At 44.0% G+C, this 16,961-nt stretch overlaps 3 long non-coding RNA genes across 4 annotated transcripts in view; 2 read left to right on the forward strand and 1 right to left on the reverse strand.

The window, feature by feature from the left end:
* Nucleotides 1-13,417, reverse strand: LOC148665101 (uncharacterized). 2 transcript variants are annotated; one of them, XR_015936545.1, is made up of 4 exons: nt 12,999-13,206; nt 11,481-11,554; nt 10,539-10,609; nt 1-1,291 (listed from the first exon to the last, which is right to left on the reverse strand). It is a non-coding gene; the product is annotated as an uncharacterized LOC148665101 (long non-coding RNA). The 2 variants fall into 2 exon arrangements; XR_015936544.1 differs by lacking the exon at nt 12,999-13,206 and adding an exon at nt 13,216-13,417 and having other exon boundaries at nt 3-1,291.
* LOC148665102 (uncharacterized) lies at nt 1,612-2,244 on the forward strand. The gene is made up of 2 exons (XR_015936546.1): nt 1,612-1,684; nt 1,856-2,244. It is a non-coding gene; the product is annotated as an uncharacterized LOC148665102 (long non-coding RNA).
* The window catches only part of LOC148665103 (uncharacterized), a 27,703-nt gene continuing 20,320 nt past the window's right edge, over nt 9,579-16,961 (forward strand). Inside the window, exons 1-2 of the long non-coding RNA XR_015936547.1 lie at nt 9,579-9,641; nt 9,927-9,989. This is a non-coding gene — a long non-coding RNA (uncharacterized LOC148665103). The remainder of the gene's footprint in view (nt 9,642-9,926; nt 9,990-16,961) is intronic.

The following is a 16,961-nucleotide window of genomic DNA, read 5'->3' on the forward strand; positions in this document are numbered from 1 at the left end:
ACCCACTGGACACCACAGGACAGAGAGGAGGAGGAGGAGAAGAGAGACACACTGCCTGGACACCACAGGACAGAGAGGAGGAGGAGAGAGACACACTGAGGACAGAGAGGAGGAGGAGAGAGACACTGACAGACAGGGCTGAAAGAGAGAGAAACACTGAGACCCAGGGACAGACAAGACGGCGAAACTCCACCACAGACAGGACAGGAGGCAGGGTGGGACCAGCACTGACCTCCTTCCTCTCTCCTGCCGAAGGAGCTGTCTCCACCTCCTCTTCCTCCTGCAAGTCAAGAGACAGGCTGAGAGAGAGACGGGCTGGTGGGACATCGGCGAACAGAGCTGAAGGCAGAGAGCCGGGGAGACAGGTCCAGCTGGGACAACGCAGGACAGACAGAGAGACAGACAGAAAGGAAGGAGAGAGACAAAGATGAAGGCACAGAAAGACAGCAGGCAAAGAGAAAGATTGAGATTGAGGGACAAACAAACCGAGAGAGAGAGAGGAAGGAGAGAGAGAGACAGAGATCGAGGGACAGACAGACTGACAGACAGGGCTGAAAGAGAGAGACAGAGAGGCAGGGACAGACAGACAGCAGGACGAGAGAGAGACAGAGATAGAGAGACAGAGATCGAGGGACAATAATTTGGTTTCGAAATTTATTCTGAAAATATACAATCATGCACTCCTGAAAAATATTGAGTTCAAATTATACATTATGTACAATATTATAATCAACATATGGCTAATCATCAAAAATAAAAAAACTGTACTGGGGGACACAGCTGGCTGTGCTGTTCTGGACAGAACACACTGAGGTCCAGTTTCCACCTCCTGCAGGATCAAACAGCACCTCCACCGGCTCTCCAGTGAACAGGGGGACAGACAGAGAGGCTCCAGGCTGCAGGGTGACAGTGTCTCTGTGAGCTGAAAGACAATCAGGACAGAGGATGATAGAAGAACACACTCTGTCAAGAATATAGAGCCCTCTAGTGACCCTACTGTAGACCTGCTCACCGCCCACAGTGACGATCACAGTGCTGATACTGCTTCCCTTAAGGTCCCTCACTGTGTAGTTGCCCTGATCAGCTGGAGTGAGGGAGCGGAGTGTCAGAGAGCTGTTCTGCACTGACACTTACTGTTCGTACCTGGGGCCAGGGAGCCCTGCGCTGCTCAGTAAGACTATACGAGACTGGACAGATCCTGCAGGATCAAACAGCACCTCCACTGGACCAGCAGTGTGGAGGGGGAGAGACAGAGAGGCACCAGGCTGCAGGCTGTGGACTTCTGAGTGAGCTGAAAAGGGACAGGTAGAAACATGTTGAATATTTAGTTTTACAACAATACCTTGAGTTTGGACTGCGATCAGCTTCATTTTGTATTTCAGCTGTGAAAATGCAATTTCAAAAATGCACGCCCCAGTCATGTTAGGTTCAAGTTACAGTTGCATCACAACTCAATACATTTGCAATTCACTTCAAATGTTGTTTTTGTTTGATCCAGTCTGTCCTCACCTAAAGGAGATATGGACTCAGTCTTTGGAATTTGTATATATATTTCAGTGATCCCTCAGCCATTCCTTCTGTTTTGTAATTCAATTTCTCTTTTAAAATTCCTTCCCCACTTCTAGGACCTGCAGTTGCTGAACTCCACAATGGCTTCTAATGGAAAGTCTGTGACTGAGACCAAGTAAGTGTTCACTTTTTTATGAAACCATTATTTATTTTGGAGCAATGAGCAATTCTTATATAAATACAATAAAATCATTATGCTCAAACTATGAGAGAGAAAATTAAGGATAATTTAAGAAATCAGTCTTAGCTTGTTTGTATACACAGATGGTATTATTTATTTTCAAAGGAAACCCACGAGGATTCCCCTGGTGTGCAAGATGTGCCTGAATACTTTTGATCAGCTTCCTGCTCACTTGAAGAGGGTGTGTATGAAGCACGCCACGGCAGAAGAGATCAGGATGGCCTCTCAACAGGCGAGGAAGGACATGATAAATCACCTGAAGAACATCGTGGATTACAACAGAATAGAGATCGTGTCTGGCGAGGCAAACAGGGCAGTGGTTGTAAGACTGCTGGAGTCCTTGGCATTAGGGACTAAATATACTAAACGTATGATGCTAAAATGTTATTTTCACATATATTAATGTAATAAATGATTGCTTATGTTTTATGCACTACTTCACTGCTTCACTGCTCTATGCTGTCTGGAAATAAATCCTCAGACTGCTTACTGCCCTGGGCATGTACCAATAAATCCGAATGCACATCTGAATCCCAAACAGAATCTCTAGTAAAATACGATCATTTGTGAAACAGGCAAATGACTGTCTCAGGGGCCCATTCCTCATTCTCAAGACACATGTATGTAGGACGTACACCATGCATTGAGCAATAGGGACTGAAGACACCACAGGTAAGGTTAGAAGTCATTCTGAGGTGCCACATGTGGGGGATACAGCTAGGCATCTGAAATGCAGGGTTTGAGAGCCTTCAGGAGCACTGCATCCTTTGAGACAGACCCGTGCGTGTTAAACAAATGATCATTTCTTTCAGCATTAGGGACTAAATATACTAAACGTATGATGCTAAAATGTTATTTTCACATATATTAATGTACAGATGCAGCCATTCAAAGTGCGCAGTAAAGACACCGCAGTACAGATACCGCAGGTAAGATGACACGCGATACCGCGGTGCGTGATTGGTTGACCGACAGGGGCACTCGTGGTCCGTTGGTCTGTCGTAGAAAGACTTACTGTACTGTAAACGTCTTTACTGTGCCCGTTGTAGATATTGAATTTTACCACTGAAGGGAAATCTTAGTAGCTGAGCATAAAAAGAATAGGAGCATACTGTAACGCGTGTGAAGGCCATAAACGATATTAATTTTGGAACGTAAACATACAGTATATGGCTGGTCTTGGTACTTTAAAGAAAAAAATACGCACCAGTATTCCATTTCTCCCTAAACATTGTAAGCTTCGAAGTCTTTAACTAACGTGATACCGGAGTCAACAAGCATACTTTTAGAATTTGATTAAAAGGGAATATAATATGGAATCGCGTATCTCAATAATTTAATAACGGTATGATTATATCCGTGTACTGCGGCAGAGCTATGTAGGGCTGTTCCGCCTGCCTGATCATGTGAGCTCTCTTGTAGCCTACTGGTCTAGGTGCGTGACCACCAGCTGGTAGGTTGGGTGTTCGAATCCAGCTGGTACTGGACTTTTCATTTTTATTTATTTATTTTTTAATCGCGTAACATAAACATATTACCGTATGCAAACTGTACTGTATACAGTATGTATATGTATATTTAATGTCTTAACTGTGCCCGTTTAATTGAATTTAAAAAACATATTTAACACGAACATTAAGCTGCTTACATCTTCCGCCTGAGAACAGTCACCCGTTGCTACCCAACGCAGAATGGTGATTGGCTGACACCATCTGACACCCCTCTGATTGGAGAAAAAAGACGTGCTGGTGTGCTATACCAGGAAGAGGATTTCTTTCCATTCAAAACGTGTATTTTAAAAGTTTAAGAAGTAAAAACCTTACAGCGTACACAGATTTCTAAACTGATCAGGATCGTTATCTTTGTCTCATGCATAATAATGTTCACCGCTCTGTCCAGCAAATTAATAATAAACTTTATTTTATATAGCTTTTTAAACGAATAAGTAATTAGATTGCTCATAAACCTAATCACTTGCTTTTTCTTTTTATTTAGGCTCAGATTTCAACTATAGATCGTATTATTAATAACCATAATAACAACCAACCAACAAAAACAACCATATAAACATAATACCAACCAAAAACATAGATAACAACCACAATACAAAATCAAATAATCAAACCATTTTACACTCGCAAAGTCATCCAATTATCATAATCCCGCCCCTTATGCAAAACCAAACCTTCCTCCCATCCCAGTTTATCCTGTTTATCATAAACAAAATCCACCTCAATTTTCAACATAAAGCATTACACAAAATCAATACCTCAACACTCCATACTCAACAACGATAATTCACAAACAGCCAGAACATGTAACTACACATTCCCAAACATACCTACTTTCCATAGCCCCGCCCCTTATGCAAAACCAACATCCCTCCCCTGTTCTCTCTCTCCCCTGGCGGTTGTAATTGTTTTTATTTTCAAATAAATTTTAGCAAAGTCATGTATTTTAAAAATCTTAAGATTTTTCTATTTATGTCTTTATTTAGTGGTTTCATTAGTGACAAAGGCTAAACTTTCTTGGAAAAATGTCTTTTATGTAAACCATGTTTGCTATTAATTCATTCAGGGCTAAAATATGTTCATTGTCTTCTAATGAAAGAAGGGTTCCTTTCGCCGTAGTCGAGAGCCTAGCCTTTAACTAGTAAGTACTGTATTTACTGGGTTTTTGAGGGGGGGGGGGGGGTGTCTTTCGCTGGAAATCTCGCCTCCTACTTTGAAAATACCCGTGAAACCGGTTCAATTCGTCACAGCCAGCACTCCTGCAGAGAGTTGGGTTGTACTTGCAGTGTATACAGTACACGCGTTATGCTCTTCGTTAATGTCTGTGAAGTTTTATTTAATCTCTGAGCCATACTGATTCTTCTGGAAGCACACCAGTATTCCACTTTCTCCCTAAACATTTTTAGGATCAGAGTCTTACATGTGGTTATTTCGAAAACGTTTGTACGTGCTCCTTCTTACCATGTTACTGTTTACTGTTACTGACCATATTAAGTTTAAGTGCCTGTGGGCACTTTTCCTGTCCGTGGGGGGTGGACCGTCTTTCATTAGAAGGTTAGTCTGTTCTACTCTGAGAATGTAGGGGGGGGGTGGGAAGTGCCCGCGGTCATTTAATTAGTATTAAAATCTTAGTTATCTTTCTAGTTCACAGGTTTGCATGCATAATTTAATTTTGAAAGCCACTGAGACATCAGGTACTACTGTTGTATTTATGAAAAAGAAACAAAACAAAAAACATACTAACAACTGTGCCATCCTACTCCTTAGTTAATACATTTTATTATTCATAAACAGTTAACATTGTTAGCAAAATATTTTGAATTATATTTAACCCTATTTTTTCTTTAGTTTTGTATTTAACTTATTATATGATAGTCAGACTTAATGTATATTAATGTATATTTGAACAATGAAAATATATTTTTACAAGATTTTACATTAAGCACTTAAAATTAATATGGTTAATAATAGTAAACTGTAACATGCTGTAACAAGATCGGTTAAACTTCGAAGAAAATCCTTTCAGAGAAAATGTTTCAGGTGTGAAGAACAAACCTGTTCCCACACACCCTGCCCCCACTACCATTAGAATATACACAAACATTTTAGCGTTTCATTCTGAGCAGAAGACCCTCACACCTGAAGAGTGCTGGCTGTGACGAATTAAACCGGTTTTACAGGTTTCAATCACAGATTGGGACTCAGTAAAGTAACACACAGCGCCAGTGGATTTGATAATACTGTACCTAACCAAAATCCGCAATATGGAAACAGAACCTGTGTAATTGTTGATAGATGATGTACTCGTAACATTTTTTCAAGACGAACTACAACATTTAAAAAATGACTTGTATGTACTTGATATCTCTAATCAATCCACGGGTCCCAGCACAAAACGAAAGTAAAACGCATACCGTTTCGCGCTTCTTATTAGTTGCTCAAAAGTAATTTGACCGTATGAAATGCATAATATAAACCTAGAAACATATACGTGAGCAGTACTTAAGCACTGTAGTATCGGTGTTAAGACTTACCTCTCAAATACTGTAAATCAAGTTAAAAATATCTCAAGAACGATTCTGGTCGTAATGAAACCATGTTTCGTGTATGTTTTCTTTTTCATCTTGAAATAACTCATTTCTAAATACCTTTTTCACTGTTAACATCTTGTAGCAACTTTGCGACAAAATATACACTCTGACAGTTCATCCTGCTACCAACATTAAATAAAACAAATCTTAAGATTTCTATATTTATGTCTTTATTTAGTGGTTTCATTCGAAGCTTACAATGTTTAGGGAGAAATGGAATACTGGTGCGTATTTTTTTCTTTAAAGTACCGAGACCAGCCATATACTGTATGTTTATGTTAAGATTTCCCTTCAGTGGTAAAATTAGATATGAATATTCAATACTTAAACGGGCACAGTTAAGACATTAAATATACATATACATATTGTATACAGTACAGTTTGCATATGGTAATATGTTTATGTTACGCGATTAAAAAATAAATAAATAAAACTGGAAGGTCCAGCACCACCATTATGTTTATATGGTTGTTTTTGTTGGTTGGTTGTTATTATGGTTATTAATAATACGATCTATAGTTGAAATCTGAGCCTAAATAAAAAGAAAAAGCAAGTGATTAGGTTTATGAGCAATCTAATTTCTTATTCGTTTAAAACGCTATATAAAATAAAGTTTATTATTAATTTGCTGGACAGAGCGGTGAACATTATTATGCATAAGACAAAGATAACGATCCTGATCAGTTTAGAAATCTGTGTACGCTGTAAGGTTTTTACTTCTTAAACTTTTAAAATACACGTTTTGAATGGAAAGAAATCCTCTTCCTGGTATAGCACACCAGCACGTCTTTTTTCTCCAATCAGAGGGGTGTCAGATGGTGTCAGCCAATCACCATTCTGCGTTGGGTAGCAACGGGTGACTGTTCTCAGGCGGAAGATGTAAGCAGCTTAATGTTCGTGTTAAATATTTTTTTTAAATTCAATTAAACGGGCACAGTTAAGACATTAAATATACATATACATACTGTATACAGTACAGTTTGCATACGGTAATATGTTTATGTTACACGATTAAAAAATAAATAAATAAAAATGAAAAGTCCAGTACCAGCTGGATTCGAACACCCAACCTACCAGCTGGTGGTCACGCACCTAGACCAGTAGGCTACAAGAGAGCTCACATGATCAGGCAGGCGAAACAGCCCTACATAGCTCTGCCGCAGTACACGGATATAATCATACCGTTATTAAATTATTGAGATATGCGATTCCATATTATATTCCCTTTTAATCAAATTCTAAAAGTATGCTTGTTGACTCCGGTTTCACGTTAGTTAAAGACTTCGAAGCTTACAATGTTTAGGGAGAAATGGAATACCGGTGTGTATTTTTCCTTGTGATATTTTAAGCTCTAGTTGAATGATAGGTGTCGCATTTTAAATCATTTTCGTAGCTAGAAATTATGAAACGCCCTGTTAAAAGCAAGGAAGTTTTTATGCCCCGTTGAAGTAAAACAAAATGCCTGACAAAGTATGGCTTGGACAGATTCCAAGTGCTTGTACAAATGTGCTAAAGAAATTATACTTTGAGTATACAGCTTGTCCAAAGTCATCCATTATTAATACTATTAGTAATATCTTCAGTAAAGGCTTTGATGCATAAATATTTCTGATAAAGGTAGGTTGTGTACTTCTGTCCAACTGAGCAATCTTGCTTTCATAATATATACCAACATTTTAATGACTGATGATTAACATGCTGTAATACACAGTTCCAAATTAAAGGCTCAAATGCTGTACATGAGAGGTTAAGCTCCCCCTGGCGGTTTTACAAGGCGACGCCGGACAGTTAGTCACGTGACGCACGTGACACACGTGATACCGCGTGATACTGTGACACGCCCACCGGGGTATGCCGCGAAATACCTCACCCATTTTGAATGGCTGCATCTGTAATAAATCATTGCTTATGCTTTAACAACAAATCTTATTAAAATAAAAGCTTAAGTCTTGTATTTATCTTGTACCATAGAACATGATTTTCTTTGTATTTCATGCCCACAAAGTGTCCAAATGTTCTATGATCATTTCTTTCAGCATTAGGGACTAAATATACTAAACATATGATGCTAAAATCCTGAAACAATGATGTGCTCCATCTCGTCAGTAGATTGGATTCCAAAACTGATTTGGGTCAATATACATTACCTTTGAAGATAAGGTACAGTCTACTGTAGGGAACCATCAACGTAGAAAGCATTGGCCTTCCCTGGGGGGCAGGTAGGTGCAAAAGATAAACCTTTATCCTATCTTTATCCTAAGATAAGTGGCTAAGCTCATCATGTTGCCATAGTAGACAAAGTTCTAAAAAATGTTAAATAACTTTTAAAAAAAGCATTTTGGTCTTTCAGTACTGTACAAGGTGAATTAAACTGTCCCTGGTAATGCAAAGTAATTAGAAGCATCCCAGAAACTTTATCTCTAGAAACATTAGCTGTTTTATATCATGTAATTTAGTGTGATGTTGTCAGAATTCAAGGACATTATCACACACAGAAATTGGTTCAGTTATTTGGTTCAGAGTATTTTGATCCCGAGTTCTGAATCCCAAACAGAATCTCTAGTAAAATAGGAGGCACTGGACTATAAATACCCATCCATGTTATAACACACTCACCAAGGGTTTTTTAGTTTAACTCTGAGCTTTGAGAGATTTAATACCTATGGTACCCATATTCATCCTTTATTTAAGGGAAGTACACATCCTAGACAAACAGGAAACCCTCTTGCCCCAAGGGAAGACCGGTACTTTGGATGATAATGATTGAACCTGGCTTACAACAGACATCTTTTGAAATGGTAATTCTTTCAGGTGGCTTGGCAAACTTCCTGCCCCAGCTAAGACAGGTACTTTGGATGTTAATGCTTGAGACTAGACATCTTTGGAAATGGTAATTCTTTCCGAGGGCTTGGGAAACTCTATTTCTTTGAATGCACCTGCACTCTTGAATATACTTTAAACCCATGCTTAGCCATGTTTTTAAAATTAAATTATAACGATTTCTGTGTTTGATAATGGTAGCAAAGGCTTACTGGATACGAGTGTCAAGTGTCGACACGAGTGTGAGCAGCGTCGATTCGAGTGTGAACGGTGTCAACACGAGTCCTGTTGTTCCGTACAGTGTCAATACGAGTGTGAACAGTGTCGACACGAGTGTGAACAGTGAGTCCCGTTGATCAAAAAAGTATCAATAAGTGTGAACGGTTAGTCCTGTTGTTCAGTATAGTGTCAATACGAGTGTGAACAGTGAGTCCTGTTGGTCAGTACAGTGTCGACACGAGTGTGAACAGTGAGTCCCGTTGATCAAAAAAGTATCAATAAGTGTGAACGGTTAGTCCTGTTGTTCAGTATAGTGTCAATACGAGTGTGAACAATGAGTCCTGTTGCTCAGTACAGTGTCAATACGAGTGTGATAAGTGTCGACATGAGTGTGAACACTGAGTCTTGTTGATCAAAAAAGTATCAATAAGTGTGAACGGTGAGTCCTGTTGTTCAGTATAGTGTCAATACGAGTGTGAACAGCGAGTCCTGTTGTTTAGTACAGTGTCAATATGAGTGTGAACAGTGAGTCCTGTTGTTCAGTACAGTGTCAATACGAGTGTGAACAGTGAGTCCGGTTCTGTACAGTGTCAATACGAGTGTGAACACTGAGTCCGGTTCTGTACAGTGTAAACTCTTGCTCTGCACAGTATTAACGGGTGAGAACATGTGTTTTATTCTTTGCAGAATTAACACAGACAGATACTGCTGTTGAATACTCCATAGTCAACAAACCCCGAGCCGCACAAAGTGAGGATCTTTTACTTCTATCTATTAAACTAGCAGAAATAAAACATCATGATAACTTCTTGCTGCTCTGTCCAGTTTTAACACAAGTGTGAACATTTGTAATAATAGTGAGTCCTGCTGTTGTGTCCAGTGTGAATACAAGCGTGAACAGTGAGTCCTGTCGTCTGAACAGTGTCAATACGCGTGTGAACAGTGAGCCCTGTTGTTCAGTATGGTGTTAATGTAAGTCTTATCCCGTATAGTATAAGTTAACATAAGTATTGACCCGTATCCTGTTCTCTACAGACATCACACTACCCAACAGTGATGTGGAGTACGCCACCGTCAACAAACCGAGAGCAGCACAAAGTGAGGACTTTTTTAACTCTTTACCACAGTATAAAACCCACAGGAGTAATGAGAATGACACTAAAAACAACAACACTGATAGTGAACAAGAGATTTTGAACAATACATATTCTAGTCAGATTTAAATACCCACAGACTTGACCGTTGGAAGTAGTAAAAAAATGCAAATTATTTTTTTTCTGCGTGCAGGTTTTCTAAGAATTGAAGAAAGGTTAAAAACGAGAGAACGCCATTCGGTTTTTCAAGCCTGTCTGGTAGTTAGTGATTAATTGGACCCATGATTTCATCCTCCTGTATCTGGAGAGAAGCCAGGGTATCGGCATCAACAACAAGGCTGGGCAGCTTGTTCCCCACCCGCCTCTGTGTAAAGACGCGTCACCCATTCTTGGTTTTATTTTCACCTTTCACTATACGTGAAGAATTCCAAAAGGTGCACAAATGCTCTGGAGCTATTCTGTGGTTCGGCGATGTCTCTGGAGCCTTTTGTCACAGTGTGCAACTTCCCTGTGTGTCTCCCCGAACACAGGGTCTGACTGAAGGGGCACTGACCTGCAGGAATGGGAGGAGACCGAGCTGGGACGGTTCTGCCACGTCAGCGAAACTCTGGACCCCGACTTCATCTGCCAAAGAAACAGCAGCGTCAATTAACTCAGCCAGCGAGTTCAACTGTCGCCTCCCTTCTCTCCATCTCCTACTGTGTTTCATTTACTCTTCCTCACTCTGTCTCCTGTCCGGTTGTCTGCACTTAAAACTGAGGTATTTCCTGTGATCTCCTCTCTCTCGCTGTGTCTCCTGTCCTGTGTGTTTGTTACTGAGGGATTCTCTGTGATCTCCTCTCTCTCGCTGTGTCTCCTGTCCTGTGTGTTTGTTACTGAGGGATTCTCTGTGATCTCCTCTCTCTCTCGCTGTGTCTCCTGTCCTGTGTGTTAGTATGTTTGTTACTGAGGTATTTCCTGTGATCTCCTCTCTCTCACTGTGTCTCCTGTTCTTCAGTGTTTTAATCCTCTTAAATAATTTAGCTCATTCCTCTCTCACTCACTGCGACTCCTATCCATTCTATGTTCAGTTCCTCTGACTTGCCTCTTGCATCAGCGCTAGCAATATCATGCATCTATTTAATTTAAAATTATTGATCTGTCACCTTGATAGTTCGATCTCGGCTACAGTTAGCATAGATGGCACAATTAAAAGGACGATGAGCTCAACATCTGTGCGCGTCTAATTAACTGAACCGTACAGAACATCCTGCCTCAGCTAGTCTCTCGCTGGCAGGGTCGCCCATCGGCGAGACCACGTCTCCAGGAAATTCTGCGGACTGGACACCGCGGGAGGGTGGGGCTGTGTTTCCGCACGAACGCCAGAAATCACTCAGGATCTCCAGAGAGACTCCTGTAGCCTTACAGCATCACAGTCACAGGCCTCAGCATTGCAACTGTATAATATCAAAAGCCCAGACACCCTGAGGTGAGGCCAACCAGTCTGAAGTATTACCTGTAAACACCAGGCACACTGGAACCTGACTTCATCGTCCACTTAGCGCAGAGGTGGGGCGGACAGTCAGATTTCTGGGGAGAAAAAAAACAACACCAGGAATTTAGCATACTGAAAGGATCATGGAGTGATGATCTGGCTGAACCCGCTTGGCTGAGGGCTCCTGGCCAGAGGACGAGGAGGCTGGGACCCCCCCTGCACAGCGAGGAGGAGTGACCAGGGGGGGTCCCGTCGCATCATCCAGGTGGGGGCTGTACATTGGTGGCGGTAGAGGGATACCCCATTCCCTGTGCAGCGCATTGAGTGGAGTGTCCAGAAAAGCGCTATATAAGTGTTAGCAATTATATAGCTCAGCCCCTCAGTAGTTGAGATCTCTGTTATACCCATCTAGAAACATGCAATCAGCATGTTATTGCTGAAGCAATAGTCACAACATTATTCCACACCTGGGTGAGAGGCGGGTTATGATGACAGTCATGCTTTCTACACCTTATACTGAGCTCAGAAATGGACCGGGCGGACATCTCACAAGCAGATCCCTCCGCGTATAAGAAAGGCAACTTGTCTCAGCAAAAATACCACGGATTCACATCCAAAATATGATAAAAAGGCAAAAACCCCACACTTGGAATGCAAACGTACCCTACAAAGGAAACACGGTTTTAAAACCAACTTGATTTTCCCCTGGAGAAACCTTTTTATGGACACACATCGCATCTATTACACATGTAGAACTAAATATAAAGATAAAACTTAATATAAGAAGTCATGACATATCACACATGACAAAGTCTGGTCCAGAATAAACAGTTTACACTGACCCACCTTTATTTAACCTGGTCACTCACTTCTATTAACTGTTTAACTGCCTAACAAATGAATATGTGTTTCAATTTGGGATCTACACCTGGGAGCCCTGAAATGTTGGCCAGAGGGGAGAAGCTGATATTCAGACGTGAGAATATATTATGATGTTGTTTTTCACCTATCTAATCAAAGCTTGTTCAAAAATGATCTGATTATAGGACACACGAGTTTATAATCATACTCATTCCACTTTTTAACCCCGTATATATGCACAATATGAAACGTATATACACTAAATCTCACGTGTGACTCCCATAATATACATTTCTTTACGAAAATTAGGAACACTTATTACAATTATCAACCCCCCATGACGAGGCAATATTTCATACCTTTGTTTCTTTGTGGGTTCAAAGTTCTGTCCTGTCGTTTCACACGTAATGTTTTGGTAGTTATCTCAATTTTCCTTTGCAATTATCTCCAAGATCATCATCAACTTTTTGTAAAACGCTATGCACAACTGATATTTAAAGAAAGTCCTGTACCAAAAGGTCTTCGTAGGGAAAGACAACTTTTTTTTCCTTACGTCAGTCGCTACACGGTTACTCTTAAAATCCATTCATCGCCTTTAAAAAAAAAGTTTCGTTTTTTATTGTGGTTCACTGACATTTCTGTCACAATTCTGAGGGACCCCAAATAAAATTCACTTGCCTGTTTGAAGACGCCGGCGAGGTTAAGACAGGTATCGAGCCACCTGCGTATCTAACGGACGTTTAAAATAAAAAAATGGCGTGTAATGTTGCGAAGGGCTACTGTTTTTTTATAGTTTGTCGATTGTAGGGGACGTGGGCCGCGACAGAAATACTGGTCGGAGTAGGAAAAGGTTTATTGATGGTTTATTGTACCGCAACGGTCACAATTGACTCACCAGCAAAGATGGCGCCGAGGCCACATCGACTCCCTCCCGCCCTGCCTCGCACCGAAGCTCGAGCTGCGGAGCGCGACGCCGAACCGCCGGTCCGCGGGCGCGGGCGCCGGACATAGACGTCATAACCCCTTCCGAGGCGCAGGAATTATAGATCACTGTAGTTTCTTCTGGACCCGGGTTAGGGACAGTGTGCCCTCCGTGAGAGTCTTCTGAGGAAGCCAGTGTCTCATGGGTGTCCAGGCTGGGTACCATCTGTCCATCACAGGACACACACACACTCACTCACACACCCTGGACAGGACACCAGTCCATCACAGGACACACACACACCCTGGATAGGACACCAGTCCATCACAGGACACACAGACACACACACTCACACACCCTGGACAGGACACCAGTCCATCACAGGACACACAGACACACACACTCACACACCCTGGACAGGACACCAGTCCATCACATGACACACACACACTCACTCACACACCCTGGACAGGACAGCAGTCCATCACAGGACACACACACACTCACTCACACACCCTGGACAGGACAGCAGTCCATCACAGGACACACACACCAGGTCCAGTTTTCCCAGAAGCCAATTAGCCCAAAAGCCTGTCTTTGGACCCGGAGAACACAGGGAGACCATGCAGACTCCACACAGACAGTCCCCCCCCGGGTCCAGACCCGAGCCCGGAGCCCCCCCGCGCTGAACCCCTCCGTACAGACGGCCGCACACAGCTCCGTTGTTCCCGATTCCCGAGGTGATCTGTTAAAAGAAGCCGGTGTGTTGCCTCCAGGTGAGGCCTGCGGCCCGACCCAGATAACCCCTGAACCCCGTCTCTACTGTCACTCCAGTCAGGACAGGAGGCTCTTCTGTACACAGAAGGGGGTGGGGGTGGGGAACAAGCTGCCCAGCCCTGTGGTTGAAGCCGATACCCCGGCTTCTCTCCAGACACAGCTGGGTGAGCTCCTCCAGTCAGGACAGGGGGCTCTACTGTACACAGAGGGTGGCAGGGGTGTGGAACAACTCCTTTGTTCGGTGCCTTGGGGCATTCTTGTTGTGAAAGGCGCTATATAAAAAAACTAAATTGAAATTGAATCTTACAGGTTTGGGTTTTTCGGAGATCTTGTCAGAGATCTTGTCTGACGTGCCCGTTTCAAAAACGTAACGACACTCCTCACGTCCGAGCGCCGCCGGTCTGTGACGTAACGTATCCTAACACAACCATGACGGTTTCATCATGGACAGCACGAAAGCCCGAAAAGTGGTTGACGTTTTAATTTGGCAACGCCACGATGGATCCCAGTTTTTTTTATGTTTTGGAGGCCAAAGAGGACAAAAAAGGAAACGTCCGGAGGTGGATCGATGGTCATCTCTGCGGTTGTTCTGATGTTTTGGAAAAAACAAAACAAAAAAAAAACGGCTCGCTTGCCTGGTCGTGTAGTGTTTCCACACCCCACGCAAATCAGCTTCTCTTCGCCCCCGGGGGGTCGTCGCCCGCCGCACCCCTCTCACGTGATAGGGGCTTCCCCCGGCTGTGACGTACTTACCCTACCCCCTTTGGCCAACGTCATACCGAAGGTCGCGCTTCGGGCCGCGGCGATGTTGACGGACTGTCTTGTAGCTGATAAGGGTTTAAATTTCGACTTAAGGAGTTGGCCATCGTTATATTTCGCGAGGTATAATACGGGGGGAAAAAGAACATTTATATTTATCAACCTACTAGTAATACTGGGTGGATGTCATGTTCCCCAAAGTTCAGTGCCTCTCTCTAATAAAGTAGAAATGCGACATTAAACTCCGTTCGAAACGGGAGAAATCACCAGGACACGATACACCTTGCTCCGGACGATGGGAGAAGACCTGTACCTTCACGAGTCCGGGTTGTGAAAACTTCTTCTGGCAGTTCAAAACGTTTCGAAGAGACTACAGCGCTACCCTGTGTTCCATTTCTATCGTGTATTATTATACAGTCATAAGTATCTGTCCTGATCACAGAGTCCCCCTCTCACTGCCAGGACAGGAGCCCAGTGCAGCACGAATAATAATAATAATTAATAAGTCTGGACCCTCCACTCAGAGCTCTTCCCAGGTCAGGGGGATCCCCTCCAGCCCCCCCAGTGTGCAGCCCCCACCTGGATGATGCTCCAGTCCGCTCAGCACACAGCAGCTCTCAGTGGGGAGGAGAGCAGAGGGATGGAGCCAGTTCAGAGAGGGGGGGGTGATTAGGAGGCCATGATGGGTCAAGACCAGGGGGGGAATCAGGCCAGGACACTGGGGTAACACCCCTACTCTTCTCCAGAGACACCCCGGGATTGTTAACGAGCACAGAGAGTTGGTTTGACGTCTCATCCGAAGGACGGCGCCTGTTTACAGTCCAGTGTCCCCCGTCACTATACTGGGGCATCAGGACCCCCACAGACCGCAGGGTGAGAGCGCCCCCTGCTGGCCCCACTCACACCTCTCCCAGCAGCAGCCTTGGGGGAGGGGGGAGGGAAAAAACCAAAAGCTAAACAGATTTTTTTTAATTTTTTTTTTATTGATCCTTAACAAAAGAATAAAAATTACAAGCTTCAGTCCAGTCCAGTCTGGTGTCTCTCAGCTCCAGTCCAGACTGGGGTCCCTCAGCTTCGGTCCAGCACAGTCTGGGGTCCCTCAGCTCCAGTCCAGTCCAGTCTGGGGCCCCTCAGCTCCAGTCCAGTCCAGTCTGGGGCCCCTCAGCTCCAGTCCAGTCCAGTCTGGTGTCCCTTAGCTTCAGTCCAGCACAGACTGGGGTCCCTCAGCTTCGGTCCAGCACAGTCTGGTGTCTCTCAGCTCCGGTCCAGACTGGGGTCCCTCAGCTTCGGTCCAGCACAGTCTGGGGTCCCTCAGCTTCGGTCCAGCACAGACTGGGGTCCCTCAGCTTCGGTCCAGCACAGTCTGGTGTCCCTCAGCTTCAGTCCAGACTGGGGTCCCTCAGCTTCGGTCCAGCACAGTCTGGGGTCCCTCAGCTCCAGTCCAGTGCAGTCTGGTGTCCCTCAGCTTCGGTCCAGACTGGGGTCCCTCAGCTTCGGTCCAGCACAGTCTGGGGTCCCTCAGCTTCGGTCCAGCACAGACTGGGGTCCCTCAGCTTCGGTCCAGCACAGTCTGGTGTCCCTCAGCTTCAGTCCAGACTGGGGTCCCTCAGCTTCGGTCCAGCACAGTCTGGGGTCCCTCAGCTCCAGTCCAGTCCAGTCTGGTGTCTCTCAGCTCCGGTCCAGTCCAGTCTGGTGTCCCTAGGCTCCTGTCCAGTCCCGTCTGGTGTCCCTCAGCTCCAGTCCAGTCCAGTCCAGTCCAGTCCAGTCCAGTCCAGTCCAGTCCAGATCTTAGCCGGCACAGAACCAGGAAAGGAACCTGGAAAGAATATTGTTATTGCAGGTGTGAGGGACACAGACACAGACGTCACCATGACATCAAACAGCAAGAGGAGACTCCTCCTTGAATCACAGACACGACCAGGCGGCGCCCCCCTGTCTGCTCACCTGCACCTCCTCTTCCTCCTCTTGTCCTTCCCGGCAGCCAGCTCCTCCTCTCCCTCGCTCTTCCTCTCCTGAGCTACGGTCGCCACCTCCATCGGCTCGTCCTGGTCTTCTGTCTCCACCGACACGCAGCTCAGGGAGTTAAGAAGGGCGCACCAGCGCTTCTGAAGCAGAGACAGGAGAGTCACGTTAAGAGTCGGACTGGACACTCCAGTACATGAACACTGCACTGAGAGAGAGAG

The sequence above is a fragment of the Lepisosteus platostomus genome, chromosome 5 (assembly GCF_059453375.1).
Source record: "Lepisosteus platostomus isolate fLepPlt1 chromosome 5, fLepPlt1.hap1, whole genome shotgun sequence".
In the NCBI taxonomy this organism is placed as follows: Eukaryota; Metazoa; Chordata; class Actinopteri; order Semionotiformes; family Lepisosteidae; genus Lepisosteus; species Lepisosteus platostomus.